This window comes from Schistocerca piceifrons, chromosome 3 (genome assembly GCF_021461385.2).
Source record: "Schistocerca piceifrons isolate TAMUIC-IGC-003096 chromosome 3, iqSchPice1.1, whole genome shotgun sequence".
NCBI lineage: Eukaryota > Metazoa > Arthropoda > Insecta > Orthoptera > Acrididae > Schistocerca > Schistocerca piceifrons.
Genome location: NC_060140.1, coordinates 960247748 through 960265872, shown reverse-complemented (window position 1 = coordinate 960265872; position 18125 = coordinate 960247748). Strand labels below are relative to the sequence as shown.

General features: G+C 45.0%; 1 protein-coding gene across 1 annotated transcript in view; it reads right to left on the bottom strand.

Annotated features, from left to right (window-relative positions):
• The window catches only part of LOC124789266, a 278782-nt gene that overhangs the window by 259490 nt on the left and 1167 nt on the right, over window positions 1–18125 (bottom strand). The gene's annotated exons all lie outside the window — the stretch shown is intronic.

Here is an 18125-nt window from a genome sequence, read left to right as displayed (position 1 = left end):
ATCCGGCCTTCGCCACCGATGGACAGCCCCCACAGCCGTCGTTCATGCCTGTCATGTATGAGCCGAGATGAACCACAGCTGCGCCGGCTGAGGTGACCGAGCGGTTCTAGGCGCTACAGTCTGGAACCGCGAGACCGCTACGGTCGCAGGTTGGAATCCTGCCTCGGGCATGGATGTGTGTGATGTCCACCTTTGGCTCAAAAGCCAATGATCATACACTTTTGGACATCACGTAAATCGCTCAGTTTCCACATTATGACGGCGACTGCACTGTTCTCCACATCCCCCCTGACAGTTCTTGTATACCCTCCACAGCTAGTGCTACACTGTGTTATGAATATAACAGCATACATTATCATCATTGTTACCTTAACACACTACTGGCCATTAAAATTGCTACACCACGAAGATGACGTGCTACAGACGCGAAATTTAACCGACAGGAAGAAGATGCTGTCATATGCAAATGATTAGCTTTTCAGAGCATTCACACAAGACTGGCGGCGGGGGGCGACACCTACAACGTGCTGACATGACGCAAGTTTCCAACCGATTTCTCATACACAAACAGCAGTTGACCGGCGTTGCCTGGTGAAACGTTGTTGTGATGCCGCGTGTAAGGAGGAGAAATCCGTACCATCACGTTTCCGACTTAGATATAGGTCGGATTGTAGCCCACCGCCCTTGCGGTTTATCGTATCGCGACTTTGCTGCTCGCGTTTGTTGAGATCCAACGACTGTTAGCAGAATATGGAATCGGTGGGTTCAGGAGGGTAATGTGGAACGCCGTGCTGGATCCCAACGGCCTCGTATCACTAGCACTCGAGATGACAGGCATCTTATCCGCATGGCTGTAACGGATCGTGCAGCCACGTCTCGATGCCTGAGTCAACAGATGGGGACGTTTGCAAGACAACAACAATCTGCACGAACAGTTCGACGACGTTTGCAGCAGCGTGGACTATTAGCTCGGAGACCGTGGCTGCGGTTACCCTTGATGCTGCATCACAGACAGGAGCGCCTGCGATGGTGTACTCGACGACGAACCTGGGCACACGAAAGGCAAAACGTCATTTTTTCGGATGAATCCAGGTTCTGTTTACAGCATCATGATGGTCGCATCCGTATTTGGCGACATCGCGGTGAACGCACATTGGAAGCGTGTATTCGTCATCGCCATACTGGCGTATCACCCGGCGTGATGGTATGGGGTGCCATTGGTTACACGTCTCGGTCATCTTTTGTTCGCATTGACGGCACTTTGAACAGTGGACCTTACACTTCAGATGTGTTACGACCCGTGGCTCTACCCTGCATTCGATCCCTGCGAAACCCTACATTTCAGAAGGATAATGCACGACCGCATGTTGCAGGTCCTGTACGGGCTTTTCTGGATACAGAAAATGGTCGACTGCTGCCCTGACCAGCACATTCTCCAGATCTCTCACCAGTTGAAAACGTTTGGTCAATGGTGGCCGAGCAACTGGCTCGTCACAATACGCCAGTCACTACTCTTGATGAACTGTGGTATCGTGTTGAAGCTGCATGGGCAGCTGTACCTGTACGCGCCATCCTAGCTCTGTTTGACTAAATGCCCAGGCGTATGAAGGCCGTTATTACGGCCAGAGGTGGTTGTTCTGGGTACTGATTTCTCAGGATCTATGCACCCAAATTGCGTGAAACTGTAATCACATGTCAGTTCTAGTATAATATATTTGTCCAATGAATACCCGTTTATTATCAGCATTTCTTCTTGGTTTAGCAATATTAATGGCCAGTAATGTATGTACTCACTTCAGTGTATTAGTTGATGTTCCTCTGCACGTAACAGTCCTCCCACAAACACGTCGCATAATTTACTACAAAGGGCGTTCAAAAATTTCTGCATAGTCGTCTCTAATTTTTTTATTTTTAGCTATCAGTTGGTATATGAAAGTATTTTCTTTCATTTACAGGTGAGCGATAATGGACCATGAAGAAGGTGTCAATTTGCTACAACGGTCGGTGATGGAGTTCCTATTGAAGGCCGGCAATGACTAGATTTACAGGAAGTTGCTCCCTGTTTATCAGAACGACACAGTGCAACGCAGCAGTATCCAGCGGTGGTTGCAGAGGTTTAAAGAAGGTGATTTCTCTCTACTGGACAATCCACGATGCGGTAGACCATCGACGGTAGTGAGTGATGTGAATAAGGAGACCATTGATCAAATCATCCAGAGTGACAGATGTGTGACGACACGACAGCTTGCTGAAATGACTCGTTTGTCATTGGGTAGTGTGGTATCACTGGCACAGAAACTAGGGTACAGAAAAATCTGTGCACGTTGGGTGCCTACATCATGACAAGAGAAATGAAAACGATGAGGAAAAATGTGTGCGAGGGTCTCATGAAGACCTGTACTGAAGAGTGGAAACAGTGTTCTGACGGCGTCATTACCCAGGCTGAAACATGGTTGTCGTTTTTTTTTCGAACATGAGAGCAAAACCCAATCAATTGAATGGGGTCATCTGGGTTCCCCTCGGAGAAAGAAACCGAGACTTTCACGAACAGCAGTCCGAGAGGTGATGGCCTCCATCTTCTGGGATCAGTGCGGTGTCATTTTTATTGACTTTTTGGAACCTGGCTCCACAATTAACCGGGACCATTAATGTTTGTCACTGGACAACCTGCGACGTGCCATCAAGACCAACAGACCACAGCTTCAGGGTCAGCTCATCAGACTACACCATGACAACGCCAAACCCCCATACAGCCGTTATGACGCAGGAGAAAATCAGGAAAATGTATTGGAAAATTGTTGCTCATTCTCCCTACAGTCGGGACTTGGCTCCGTCTCAAAAAAATGGTTCAAATGGCTCCAAGCACTATGGGACTTAACATCTGAGGCCATCAGTCCCCTAGAACTTAGAACTACTTAAACCTAACCAACCTAAGGACATCACACACATTCATGCCTGAGGCAGGATTCGAACCTGCGACCGTAGCAGTCGCGCGTTTCCGGACTGAAGCGCCTAGAACCCCTCGGCCACCGCGCCCGGTCGGCTCTGTCTGATTTTTACCTCTTTGGTCGTCTGAAGGCCCACCTGCGCGGTAAAACATTTGATAGTGAGAAAGACCTTATTTCCTGTGTCAAGCGATGGTGCAAAAGTCAATCCCCAGAATTTTACCAAAGTGCATTTACATCATGGAAAGAACGTTGGGCGAGATGCGTCGCAGCTGATGGAGGCTACATTGAGTAGGCTCAATGTGTAGCTGAATGTTCCTAGTATGTTCACAAATAATTTCGTTCTCCTCCTGCAAAAAAATAAATAAATTAGAGACGACTGTGCAAAACTTTTTAAAGGCCCTTTGGACCTGATGTTTTCTGTACAACTGTAGAGTTGTACCGCGCCAGTAAGTGGACTACACCTGTCAGTATAGACTAAATGTTTCGTGTCCACGTGTCCACAATTCAACACCTGGCCTGCTGCCCAGGGGAAAATGAGCGTTAATAGTTTGCTCTTGCCAAACGTACTTGGAGATGGTTTCAGAAAACATCGTTCTTGTGCAACGCAGCTAGCTCTTTATTCGCGCGAAGTAATGGCCGCTATCGACAGGGGATCTCAAGTTGATTCCGTATTTCTAGATTCCCGGAAAGCTTTTGACACCGTTCCTCACAAGCGACTTCTAATCAAGCTGCGGGCCTATGGGGTATCGTCTCAGTTGTGCGACTGGATTCGAGATTTCCTGTCAGGAAGGTCGCAGTTCGTAGTAATAGACGGCAAATCATCGAGTAAAACTGAAGTGATATCAGGTGTTCCCCAGGGAAGCGTCCTGGGACCTCTGCTGTTCCTGATCTATATAAACGAGCTGGGTGACAATCTGAGCAGTTCTCTTAGGTTGTTCGCAGATGATGCTGTAATTTACCGTCTAGTAAGCTATACCGTGGCAATGACCGACAAATAGGCCACGAAGACCAGTTTCAGTTGCAAAGCGATTTAGAAAAGATTGCGGTATGGTGTGGCAGGTGGCAGTTGACTCTAAATAAAGAAAAGTGTGAGGTGATCCATATGAGTTCCAAAAGAAATCCGTTGGAATTCGATTACTCGATAAGTAGTACAATTCTGAAGGCTGTCAATTCAACTAAGTACCTGGGTGTTAAAATTAGGAACAACTTCAGTTGAAAAGACCACATAGATAATATTGTGGGGAAGGCGAGCCAAAGGCTGCGTTTCATTGGCAGGACACTTAGAAGGTGCAACAAGTCCACTAAAGAGACAGCTTACACTAGTTCGTCCTCTGTTAGAATATTGCTGAGCGGTGTGGGATCCTTACCAGGTGGGATTGACGGAGGACATCGAAAGGGTGCAAAAAAGGGCAGCTCGTTTTGTATTATCGCGTAATAGAGGAGAGAGTGTGGCAGATATGATACGCGAGTTGAGATGGAAGTCATTAAAGCAAATACGTTTTTCGTCGCGGCGATATCTATTTACGAAATTTCAGTCATCAACTTTCTCTTCCGAATGCGAAAATATTTTGTTGAGCCCAACCTACATAGGTAGGAATGATCATCAAAATAAAATAAGAGAAATCAGAGCTCTAACAGAAACGTTTAGGTGTTCGTTTTTCCCGCGCGTTGTTCGGGGGTGGAATGATAGAGAGATAGTATGATTGTGGTTCGATGAACCCTCTGCCAAGCACTTAAATGTGAATTGCAGAGTAATCATGTAGATGTAGATGTAGATGTAGAGGTGCTACCCAACCTAAAAACATACTACTCCTAATAACTGCAATTATTAGTGGGAAAATGAAGTAAATGCTGATGGAGTGTTGTTCAGTACACGACCCTCAGTCATCCCTGCAGTTACACCCCTTACAGCTTGTATACAGATAAAGTTCATTTCTTGCCTTTGTAAAACTACCAAACAGACTAAATCCCTGCGACAATCTAATCTGATAATTAAACTATCAGTAGGAGGAATGAAACGACTCTCTTGTCTTGGCCTGCATATAGTATGATCCGTTTATAGCTTCGTAGGCTTATTAGGCTGCCAGACACGTGGTCAGCATGTAAGGCAGGCAGGCTGTACTTTGCCCCGCCCTTCAAGCGAGTGCATAAGTACGACTGTTGACGTGATTCGACTGCCGCAATACCTTATTGACGTCCGCTGCCCTTGGCCTACCAAGAGCAACAAGTGCCAATCTCGATTGTATAATAGATTACCCTGCATTGTGAAGTTATACCGTGGCAATGGCCGACAAACAGGCCACGAAACACTTGTTGCTAGCCGTTCTAAATTCTCTTTAAGCTACGAATATTTCTGATGTTCCTGGTGCATACCTTCTGCCTTCACAGACGAGATCACTGTGGGTTGCGGCTATGATTCACTCGTATTCATTCCCAAGTAACATGCATTCCACGAAAATTTTATGTCAATGGTCCAAACCAAAATTAATCACACATTCAAGAAATGAGCATCGTGGACAATGCGCCAGTCCCCTATTGTCGTGCTGAGTTTATGCTTTTATAGGAGAGCACGAAATGAAAATTAAGGGGAGGATGAAATGCCTTAAGAGCTCATCTACATCTACATCGATACTCCGCAAGCCACCCAACGGTGTGTGGCGGAGGGCACTTTACGTGCCACTGTCATTACCTCCCTTTCCTGTTCCAGTCGCGTATGGTTCGCGGGAAGAACGACTGTCTGAAAGCCTCCGTGCGCGCTCTAATCTCTCTAATTTTACATTCATGATCTCCTCGGGAGGTATAAGTAGGGGGAAGCAATACTGTACTCCTCTGGAATAGCAAAGCTTAACGTCCTTATCTGAGTAACAGACCACGACGAGGAACGCACTACAAAGAAGGCTGGTATTCAGCCCATGAGCTTCGCGCGTCTTTTTATGGTGAACTGACAGTCACCAATTCTTCTACTGTCACCGGCGCTAGAGCGGATTTGTGCTCTCTTACTTGGCGTAGGTTTACACTTAATTTTTCTACATTTCATCCTTTCTTTGTTGTTCACACACATCAACTCTAGGTCAAGAGTGAGTTAGAATACCTTAGTTGGATGAGCTCCGGATAAAAAATAGCCATGAACTTATTGAACGAACTATCTTCGGCAGTTGGTCAAGTCCTTCAGGATAACAACAAGAAAATTCGTTAGTGCACATCGTTAAGGCGGTCTTATCACCACATCATTGACTAAGAAGGAAAAGACAGACTTACTCACACATTGAATTTTAGTATCACGTAAAATTATAATATTAGGATGATACCTAGATTTTTATGGGTACGGTTTCATCTTTGTCGTCACACGTTTTTCCGGCCATGGCGCGGCATTCGAGCCTTATAATTGTGCCCGACAGATGGGAATTCAGTCTCCACCGTCATTGGATACTACAAACAATGTACAAATTGAATAGAAGAAAATAATAATAATTACTGTAGTTACACAAACAATGTAAATAGGAATCTAATAAAAGAACTAAAATATGTTCATGTTTGGAGGAAATATTAAAACACAAAGACCGGAATACAGATTTCTAAACTGGTGAAAAATACTGAGAATTCCTTTCTGCAAGTAGTGAAAGAAAAGGTACTTTGGGGAAAAAAGTATGGAGCAGTAGGCAGTGACTGACGTTTTGAAAGGAAGGAATCTGCTTTGTAAATTTCATTATCTGTCCAGAGTTGGAAACAAGAGCAAATCGCAGAAGACTGGAAAGATGTTTCAGTTCATTCATTACATAAAAAGGAGTTTTATATTTCTGCACCGACTGTAGAGAAATATCATTACTCAAATCTACATAAAAGATATTTACAATAAAACTCTACATGACTACAAGAATTTCTGGAGAAAGTTCTTGATGACGCACAAACTGATTTTAGAAGAAATAAATCCATAGTGCCTAACATTTTCAATTTACAGATCCTGTTTGAAAAGAAATTTCAATATTCCCACGTGCTTTCATAGACATTAAGAAACGATTTCATTGCAGTAACAACAAGTGTGTGAATAACAACGAAAAATTTTGGATTCCCTAAAAATTGGTATAAATTCCAAAAATTTTTTACTAAAAGCTACAGTTGTATGTATAGAATTTTAGAATTATGAATCTGAGTTGTCTTTCAAAAATATCCTTTCCAACTTTTGGAGTGAAACAATGAGATGCTACGCCATCTTCCTTTGAACCTTCTTACAGAGCAAATAAATCCATCACCTCCTGGACCAGAAGTATAACATATCTTTAATTTAGTGGTATACTAAGGCATAGTAACATTAGGAGGAAATGAACAAGAAATTAATTCACTACCCACAGTATTATACAATAGCTTACTTGGAAGATGATTGGAAAGTAACACTGATATAACCAAATGCTTAGGCATTCACGTCAGCTTAATGGAGCATAACTCAGGGTGGACAAAAATATGAAATCACCGAAAACGCTACACATTACCGCTCCTAATCCGTTTCGGGCATTTCCTTCGCTGGTGAGTGGCTTTGGAGTTCTAGTTCGGCCTGTAATTCAATATTTCTGGAGCTCTCTTCGTGTTGTTTTGATGCTGACAGGTTTCGCGACTGCGATATACAGTTCTGAATCATTCGTCTTCTTATTTTCCACCACTGTCCTCTTTCATGAGGCTCTGTCACGATCACTCGATACACACTTTCGCTCGTGTTGTGACTTAGCGGATGATGATTTTCCGCTTTTTCTGTAGGTGGCATAAATTTTCGAAAAAGACCGTTTCATGACTCACGCACTTGCATATGCTGGTGATCTGACGTTTGCCACAAATACGAGAACATGACGTAGAAGTTCATTTTTCAACAGGACGGAGCACGGCTGCACTGGCGACCTGCGTGAAAGAGCATTTCGTAACAATGAGATGACGCACGTTGGATCGGTGTTAAGCGGCCTCCAAGGTCACCTGACCTCACGTTGTGTTGTTTTCTCTGTGAGGATTCGTGGAAGCCTGCGTATACGTCTCCCTTTCGAACAAATTTGGGTGAACTGCAGTGCTGCATAGCAACAGCAGTGAACGTAGAATTACAAGACAGCTGTGCAAAAGATGAGAGGAGTTTGACTATCAACTGGATGTTGTTGTGCGTCTAGTGGAGAGGACACTGACTATTTGTAATAGGTAACTGAAAAATTTGATCCTAAATGTGTTGTGTTACAAGCACCACACGGTTGTACACTATGTGATCAAAAGCATCTAGAGACCCCCAAAAAACACGTTTATCACATTACGTGCATTGTGCTGACACCTACTGTCAGGTACTCCATATCAGTGACTCAGTAGTCATTAGACATCGTGAGATAGCAGAATGGGGCGCTGAGCGGAACGCACGGACTTTGGACGTGCTCAGGTAATTGGGTGTCACTTGTGTCATATATCTATAGGCAAGATTTCCACACTTCTAAAGATCCGTAGGTCCACTGATTCCGATGTGATAGTGAAGTGGATACCTGAAGGAACACGTACAGCACAAAAGCGTACAGGCCGACCTCGTCTGTTGACTGACAGAGACCGCCGACAGTTGAAGAGGGTCGTAATGTGTAATAGGCAGACATCTATCCAGACCATCACACAGGAATTCCAAACTGCATTAGAATCCACTGCAAGTATCATGACAGTTAGGCGGGAGGTGAGAAAACTTGGATTTCGTGGTCGAGCGGCTGCTCATAAGATACGCATCACGCCGGTAAATGCCAAATGTCGCCTCGCTTGGTGTAAGGAGCGTAAACACTGGACAACTGAACAGTGGAAAAACGTTGTGTGGAGTGACGAATCACGCTACACAATGTGGCGATCCGATGGCAGGGTGTGGGTATGGCGAATGCCCGGTGAACGTCATCTGCCAGCGTGTGTAGTGCCAACAGTAAAATTCGGAGGCGGTGGTGTTATGGTGTGGTCGCGTTTTTCATGGAGGCGGCTTGCTACCCTTGTTGTTTAGCGTGGCACTATCGCAGTACAGGCCTACATTGATGTTTTAAGCAACTTCTTTCTTCCCACTGTTGAAGAGCAATTCGGGGATGGCGACTGCATTTTTCAACGCGATCGAGCACCTGTTCATAACGCACGGCCTGTGGGGGAGTGGTTACACGACAATAACATCCCTGTAATGGACTGGCCTCCACAGAGCTATGACCTGAATCCTATAGAACACCTCTGGGATGTTTTGCAACGCCGACTGTGTACCAGGCCTCATCGACCGAAATCGATACTTCTCCTCAGTGCAGCACTCCGTGAAGAAAGGGCTGCCATTCCCCAAGAAACCTTCCAGCACCTGATTGAACGTATGCCTGCGACAGTGGAAGCCGTTTCAAGGCTAAGGGTAGACCAACACCATATTGAATGCCAGCATTACCGGTGGAGGGCGCATCGAACTTGTAAGTTATTTTGAACCAGGTGTCCGCATACTTTTGATCATATAGTGTATATGCTTGCATGTAAAATATGTTGCCTCGTAAAATCGAAAGGATCTTTCGAAAATAAAAACTTTTCACTTCTACACTGCCTAAAAGAGCAATATTAAGCATCGAGCAGAGATGGCCGAATGTCAATGTAACTTCATACACGTACACACCATCGCCGGGTATGTAGATGGTTGGAGTTCCAGTTCTCTGTGACAGTTACAACGGCCGCCAGAGTGGATTAGTGTTGCTCGTGTTAAGTATTGTTACCAGCGCTGTTAGAGTATGTAAGACACGTGAACAGCGCCAGATGTTGAGCGATCACTGTTAAGAACACGAGGGTGCCGCGTATGCATATGAGATAGCCTTATCAGCACCAGACACAGTTTGGAAGGGGCCGCATTATGGGACTCCATTTACCGGACTGGTCGAATCGTGCAGTTACCTGGATTTGTGGGTCAGTCATATGTGACGGTGGCCTGATGCTGGACTGCATGGGAACGTGAGAGCAGTCAAACTCATCGCCGTCTACGTTCCAATCCACCAAGTCTGGCCACCACAAGGGACGATCGCCGTATCGTGCAGCAACAGCTTTGTAATCCGTTGACATCAGCGCCTGCCAGCCGAGAACATTCTATGTCGTCTGGCGCCATTAGTCAGAGACTAGCAGCGACCGGGGGGCTAGGGGATTACTGCCCCATGCGTCTGCTGCCGTTAGCACCTCAACACAACCTGCTACGTTTGGGTTGTTAATGTGACTGGGGAGTATAGAGTAGTGATGAACCTCTCCACATCGGGTTCAGTGATGAATCGCGGTTCTGCACTATCCAGGATGACCATCGTCTACGGATATGATGGCTACACAGTGGAGTTACTCCAGGGCTCAAGGTGTGGGAAACCTTCGGGCAGGATTTCAGGTGAAGGCTGGTAGTGACTGTGGAAACATTGGCAGCACAACGGTACGTCACGGACACCCTGGGTCCTCATGTGTTGCCTCGCAAGCCACGGTATGGTGGTGCCATTTTTCGCCAGGACTCGCTCGTCCACACATGGCGCTTGTCGGACTGAAATGTATGCGTGATGCTGAGGTTCTCCCGTGGCCAGCAATGTCCCCAGATCTGTAACCACTGCGGGATTAGCTCGGACGTCAACTCTGCGCCAGTGCCAGCAGGTAGGATGTGAAGGACCTGTTGTAACAGTTGTGGCCCAGCTCGCCTAAGGAGAAGAAACAGCTACTTAATGACAGCCTTCCCGACTGAATCAGAGCACGCATCCAGGCCACAGAGGATGCAACGTCATATTGACAAATAGCCTCACACTGCGAAGTTATTTGTAAATTTGACTTGCTGTTGCAATCACTCAAATAACATCACATACCCTCTCAACCCGTGAAGTTCCATTTTGTTTCCACCTCCTCTTCTGGGTCCTTCAGTTTTTTGTCAGAAATGTATGTGTAAGCTGAAGTGTACTCAAATTTTCTATCTTCATACATGTTGAAGATACAGTTATGGGAAGTCAGATGAAACATTTTTTAAACACCTTTTATATTTTTGAACGATGCCTGTAGCAGAAAAAGGTAGAGTGACCCAAGATTGGTTCAAATGGCTCTGAGCACTATGGGACTTAACACCTGAGGTCGTCAGTCCCCTAGACTTAGAACTACTTAAAACTAACTAACCTAAGGACATCACACACATCCATGCCCGAGGCAGGATTCGAACCTGCGACCGTAGCAGGCGCGCGGTTCCGGACTGAAGCGCCTAGAAACGCTCGGCCACAGCGGCCGGAGAAGAATGGACCTCACCATCAGACAGTCAAAGAAACGGCTCATACTTGCATACCTCCACTGTCCGGAGGCATAGTAGCATCAAATGACGACTGTCATACTCATGCGGTTAAGGGGTTTTTAATAGCTCAGATTGCCTACCCACTTTAAAAACTTTGTATTCCTTTGGTTTTTTTTCCTTTTTAAGCATCAAGTTTATTGGAAACACATCTTTCTTTATTAGCTGAGATTGAGACGAACGTTTCCGGACATGCCATTCAAGTTTTTTTCGGTTCTGTCCGTCAAATGAGAGTTTCTTCAAGTCCAGCAGGTATATGCCAGAGGGCGTAGATGTCCTTGGAGAAGCACCTTATGGAAAGTTGTTCATTTTCTGCAGTATTTAGAGCGTTGCTGAACATCCCACTTCCCAGCGTCATTTGGTGCGAAGTCCTTGTAGTTTGTCATAGGCTAACCACGGATTACAACGCTAATTATAATGTTCTGAGAAAATCCGTCCATCGTAGATTGTGTGTCTTTCCTCGCTAATCTTACAGTTTAGTATGCCAGCCGATCTTAACTGCTGACTTGTTTTTTGGAACAGAAAAGACCATGTCCATGGTGAGGCATCTGTAACGTTTGATTTAATATTGTAGAAAAACTCTCGCAGTTCGTTCACCGAGGCCACATCACGTTGAGTAATGGAGGCCCCAAGAAGTATGTCATCTACAAAAAGCGATCGGTGTTACAGGACAGGGTCAACTTCTGGTCAACAACAATCAATAGTAGAATAAAATGGCTCATGTGTCTTGCCTGATTAGCTCAGTCGGTAAGCGTATGGCCCCTGAAACGCAAGATTCCGGTTTCGTTTCTCGATCAGACACCCAGGTTTTATCTAAAAGGAAGCTTCATATCCAAATTTTCTTGACCGAAAGTGAACTCTTCAATTACGTCGCCATTCCAACGGTACTACGTGTGTGTGACATTCACAGCCCATGTAATCCCGTCTTTGCCTAACGAGAATCATCAGTACCTAATACTGGTCATGAGGTGCAAAGAAAGTTACACTCCAAATCTCTCTTCTAATTAGTAACCGTGGTACAGCTTGCTGAATACATCCTACATACATCTTAACTCCCGTATCAAAAATACGTATCTCTCTGACGCCTTTTGTTCCATGGTCTGCTCTCTGTATCTCCCCGTGTCACCGCATACATTTAGGTTGATGCTCTGCGAGCCACAGTACGATGCGTGGAGGAGGGCACTCTGTACTACTACCTGTCATTTCACCTCCCGTTCCATTAGCAAACAGAGCGAGGGAAAAATACTGCCTGTACGCCTCCGTATGAGCCATAATTTCTCGTATCTTCGTGGTCCTTACGCGCAATATTTGTTGGCGGTAGTAGAATTGTTCGGCAGTCAGCTTCAAATGCCGGCTCTCTAAATTTTCTCAACAGTGTTTCTCGAAAAGAACGTCGCCTTCGCTCCAGGGATTCTCATTTGAATTCCTGAAGCATCTCCGTAGCACTTACTTGTTGCTCCAACCTACCGGTAACAAATCTAGTAGCCCGGCTCTTATTTGCCTCGATGTCCTCCTTCAACCCGAGCTGGTACGGATCCCAAACACTCGAGCAGTACTCAAGAACAGGTCGCACCAGCGTCCTATATGCGGTCTCCTTTACAGGTGACTCTTTCATAATATTCTCCCAATAAACCGAAGTCAACCGTTCGCCTTTCCTACCACAATCCTCACATGCTCATTCCATTTCATATCTCTTTGCAACGTTACACCCAGATATTTAAAATACGTGACTGTATCACTGCCAATGCTGTATACAAACATTACGGGTTTGTTTTTCCTAGTCGTCCGCGTTAACTTACATTTTTCGACATTTAGAGGTAGCTGCCATTCATCACAGGACAACATACTGGGTTTTATTATTTAAGAAGTCTTCGAGCCACTCACATATCTCTGAACTTATTCCATATGCTCGTACCTTGGTTAACAGCCTGCAATGAGCACCGCGTCAAATGCTTTCCGGAAATCTAGAAACATGGAACCTGCCTGTTGCCCTTCATCCATCGTTCTCAGTATATCATGTGAGAAAAGGGCAAGCTGAATCTCGCACCAGCTGATACGTGGACATAAGCTTGTTAGTATCAAGAAAGTTTATTATATTCGAACTGAGAATATTTCAAGGATGCTGCAGCAAAAGAAGTTACCGATAGTGGTCTGTAACTTTGGGGTCCTTCCTTTAACACTGCATCCTTCTGATGCCTATTGTTTCATAGTCTGTTCGCTGTATGTCTCAGTAGCACCATAGACGCTTTCCACCATTTTCTCAACGACAAATAAAATTCCATATCGCCGGCGAAAATTGTCATGGGTGACATGATCATAAAGTTTCAGGCAAGATGTCCATCGGAGCCTTCTGCTTTCTATTATAGCAGCTCATTGCTCTGCTTCTTTTCTTGTATGCCAACATTCTACAAGGCAACTGAGCGGACTGCGTGTTTCGACTTGAATCGGTCCAGGACCTTTTTATTGCAAAGAACACCAGTCGCTGTTCGCTATATAAGCCATGCATCGCGTAACGGTTTAAGATTTTAGAATCATGTAAGAAGTCGGCAGCTGTTTTTGAGCGAAGGTACTTAAAGATAGTACTTTATCCACCCTCATCAACTGTAGCCGTATGCATCGAAATAATCAGCAACCAGGTGCATAAAGGAAATTTAATTTCTTACGCGGTTTCGTGCACTTATTGTCCTTCTTCAGATAAATGGTTGGTTCAAATGGCTCTGAGCACTATGGGACTTAACTTCTGTGGTCATCAGTCCCCTAGAACTTAGAACTACTTAAACCTCACTAACCTAAGCATATCACACACATCCATGCCCGAGGCAGGATTCGAACCTGCGACCGTAGCGGTCGCTCGGTTCCAGACTGTAGCGCCTAGAACCGCACGGCCATTTCGGCCGGCGCCTAATGACCAAGGTGGCTGCTGGTGATAAAGAGGAAATTCTGGTACCAGTGGCAGTCTGACACAAGTTCTCACGTGTTGCTAAGAACGGAAGGCAGAAAGGTGGAAGGAGTATATAGAGGGTCTATACAAGGGCGATGTACTTGAGGACAATATTATGGAAATGGAAGAGGATGTAGATGAAGATGAAATGGGAGATACGATACTGCGTGAAGAGTTTGACAGAGCACTGAAAGACCTGAGTCGAAACAAGGCCCCGGGAGTAGACAACATTCCATTAGAACTACTGATGGCTTTGGGAGAGCCAGTCCTGACAAAACTCTACCATCTGGTGAGCAAGATGTATGAGACAGGCGAAATACCCACAGACTTCAAGAAGAATATAATAATTCCAATCCCAAAGAAAGCAGGTGTTGATAGATGTGAAATTTACCGAACTATCAGTTTAATAAGTCACAGCTGCAAAATACTAACGCGAATTGTTTACAGACGAATGGAAAAACTGGTAGAAGCGGACCTCGGGGAAGATCAGTTTGGATTCCGTAGAAATGTTGGAACACGTGAGGCAATACTAACCTTACGACTTATCTTAGAAGAAAGATTAAGAAAAGGCAAACCTACGTTTCTAGCATTTGTAGACTTAGAGAGAGCATTTGACAACGTTAACTGGAATACTCTCTTTCAAATTCTGAAGGTGGCAGGGGTAAAATACAGGGAGCGAAAGGCTATTTACAATTTGTACAGAAACCAGATGGCAGTTATAAGAGTCGAGGGGCATGAAAGGGAAGCAATGGTTGGGAAAGGAGTGAGACAGGGTTGTAGCCTCTCCCCGATGTTATTCAATCTGTATATTGAGCAAGCAGTAAAGGAAACAAAAGAAAAATTCGGAGTAGGTATTAAAATTCATGGAGAAGAAGTAAATTTTGAGGTTCGCCGATAACATTGTAATTCTGTCAGACACAGCAAAGGACTTGTAAGATCAGTTGAACGGAATGGACAGTGTCTTGAAAGGAGGATATAAGATGAACATCAACAAAAGCAAAACGAGGATAATGGAATGTACTCAAATTAAATCGGGTGATGCTGAGGGGATTAGATTAGGAAATGAGACACTTAAAGTAGTAAAGGAGGTTTGGTATTTAGGGAGTAAAGTAACTGATGATGGTCGAAGTAGAGAGGATATAAAATGTAGACTGCCAATGGCAAGGAAAGCGTTTCTGAAGAAGAGAAATTTGTTAACATCGAGTATAGATTTAAATAACAGGAAGTCGTTTCTGAAAGTATTTGTATGGAGTGTAGCCATGTATGGAAGTGAAACATGGACGATAACCAGTTTGGACAAGAAGAGAATAGAAGCTTTCGAAATATGGTGCTACAGAAGATAAGGCGGGTAGATCACGTAACTAATGAGGAGGTATTGAATAGGATTGGGGAGAAGAGACGTTTGTGGCACAACTTGACTAGAAGAAGGGATCGGTTGGTAGGACATGTTTTGAGGCATCAAGGGATCACAAATTTAGCATTGGAGGGCAGCGTGGAGGGTAAAAATCTTAGAGGGAGACCAAGAGATGAATACACTAAGCAGATTCAGAAGGTTGTATGTTGCAGTAGGTACTGGGAGATGAAGAAGCTTGCACAGGATAGAGTAGCATGGAGAGCTGCATCAAACCAGTCTCAGGACTGAAGACCACAACAACAACAACAACAAGTGGGGTCGCATCGGGTCGCTGACACCACCTCACAAAACTACGAGACATTGTCTTATGTATTATTTAAATCCCAAGAGAGATGGAACTCCTTAGTTCTCGTTAAGGCTGTCGTGATACTTTTCTCTATGCGTCGAAAATCCGCCATGAAAATTCCCAGCTGTAACGAGAAATGAATAATCACAAAGCATTAAAAAGGAAAGCGATATAATCAGCTGTAGTGTAAACTGGTTCTTTACAAGAAAGTTTCCCCCTTTTGAATTACCAGCAGCTGCAGGAATGAATGACATGTGTAGTAACGACGTCACGAAAGGCGAAAAGCACAACTTTACCTGACGTAGTTCTTACTAGCACGCTGGACTCACATTCAGGAGGCCGACGGTTCGAGCGGCCGTCCAGCCATCCAGATTTAGGTTTTCCCGTGATTTCCCTAAATCTTGCGAGACAAATGCCTGGACAGTTCCTTTCACAGGACACGGCTGATTTCCTTCTCCATCCTTTCTTAACCCGAGATTGTTTGCCGTCTTTAGTGACCGCACTGTCGACGGGACGTTAAGCTCTAATCTTCCTTCTTTCCTTCCTTCCTTCCTTCCTCCCATGCGCCTTGTAGGTGATCTAGTACCTTTCTTCTCTATGATTGATTACCAGTCTTTTATATATACTGAAAGTGTTAAGGTTATATGGCGATGAAAAGATTTAGCCAGGACAGTTACTTTCTAGCGCGTAACGAGGTGTACTCGGACCGTTTCTGCTCCGAAGATCATCAGTACGGAAAGTATGGAATGAGATTTTTGTATGTTACACATGTCTCGTGACACCCCCTTGTTTCTTTATTGTGAAACGGAATGTGGCGCAATCAAGAAGCGATAGGTAGGATCGACAGAAAGGGGGGTTACGGTGTGGTTTGTTAGTGACATTCTGTTCATCAACTGAAAGACGGTGCTTGTACCATTACCATGAGATGAATGACAATTAATAACCTTCAGAGACTACACTGAGTTTTTCCAGCATGGATGCAGTGTGTCTCGGGAACATTACAAATAGTTCCACCTAAAAAGACGAGGGTGTGCTGAAAAGTAATGCCTCCGAACTTTTTATTCCGTTTTCAATATCGGCTGAATTGTATGTCGTCCATATTACTAGGTTCACTTTCCCGCTTCGCTGATGCGGAGGGCTCCAAATTGTGGCCTGCAACATGGTGGTGTGTGACGTAACTATGTCGGCTCGTGAGAAACAGCGTGCTGCAGTAGAGATGCTAACGGCAGAAAACTTATTCCACACGTGGAGAATCCTGTTCTTCGGCATGACAATGCCGGACCTCACACGAGTGCTGCAGCTATCCGACGCCTCGGGGCTGCTGTCATCGATCGATCTTTATACAGTTACAACTTCGCCCCATTCCATCTTCAGCTGTTCCTAAAACTTAAACACTTCCGAGGAATCCACTTTTATTATGATGAAGGAATGAAATGAAATGATCGTATGGCATTGCTGGCTGGGAGGCCCCATGCGGGGAAGTTCGGGCGCCGTATCGCAAGTCCTTTCTAGTTGGCACCACTTCGGCGACTTGCGAGTCAATGATAATGAAGAACACACAACACGCAGTCATCACGAGGCAGAGAAAAATCTCTGCCCCCACCGGGAATCGAACCCGGGACCCGTTGCACCGGAAGCGTGAACGCTACCGCAAGACCACGAGCTGCGGACGATGAAGGAATGCAAGCAGAGGTCAGGTTGTGGCTCCGGCAACAAAGTCAAACATTCAAATGGCTCTGAGCACTATGGGACTTAACATCTGAGGTCATCAGTCCCCTAGAACTTAGAACTACTTAAACCTAACTAACCTAAGGACACCACACTCATCCACGCCCGAGGCAGGATTCAAACCTGCGGTCGTAGCGATCGCGCGATTCCAGACTGACGCGCCTAGAACCGCTCGGCCACGCTGGCCGGCAAAGTCAAACATTCCACAGTGACGGCATCAACAAACTGGCCTCTCGTTGGGAGAAATGTATTCGTCGCCAGAGTGACTATGTATATTGAGAAAATATATACGTAGACGTGAAAAATAAAGATGTAGAATGTTAATAAAGTCTGGTATATTTAGAAAGCCTTAAGAGCTTTCACATAAAAAATTCGGAGGCATCTCTTTCCAGAACTCTTTCGCATGTTTAGTGCTTTTCGGTGGCCATGATGCAGTCAATGACGAAATCAAGCACAACGTTTAAGAGGACTTTGTGGGGAAGATGCTTCTCGATCTACTTTCGCAGCGTGATGTA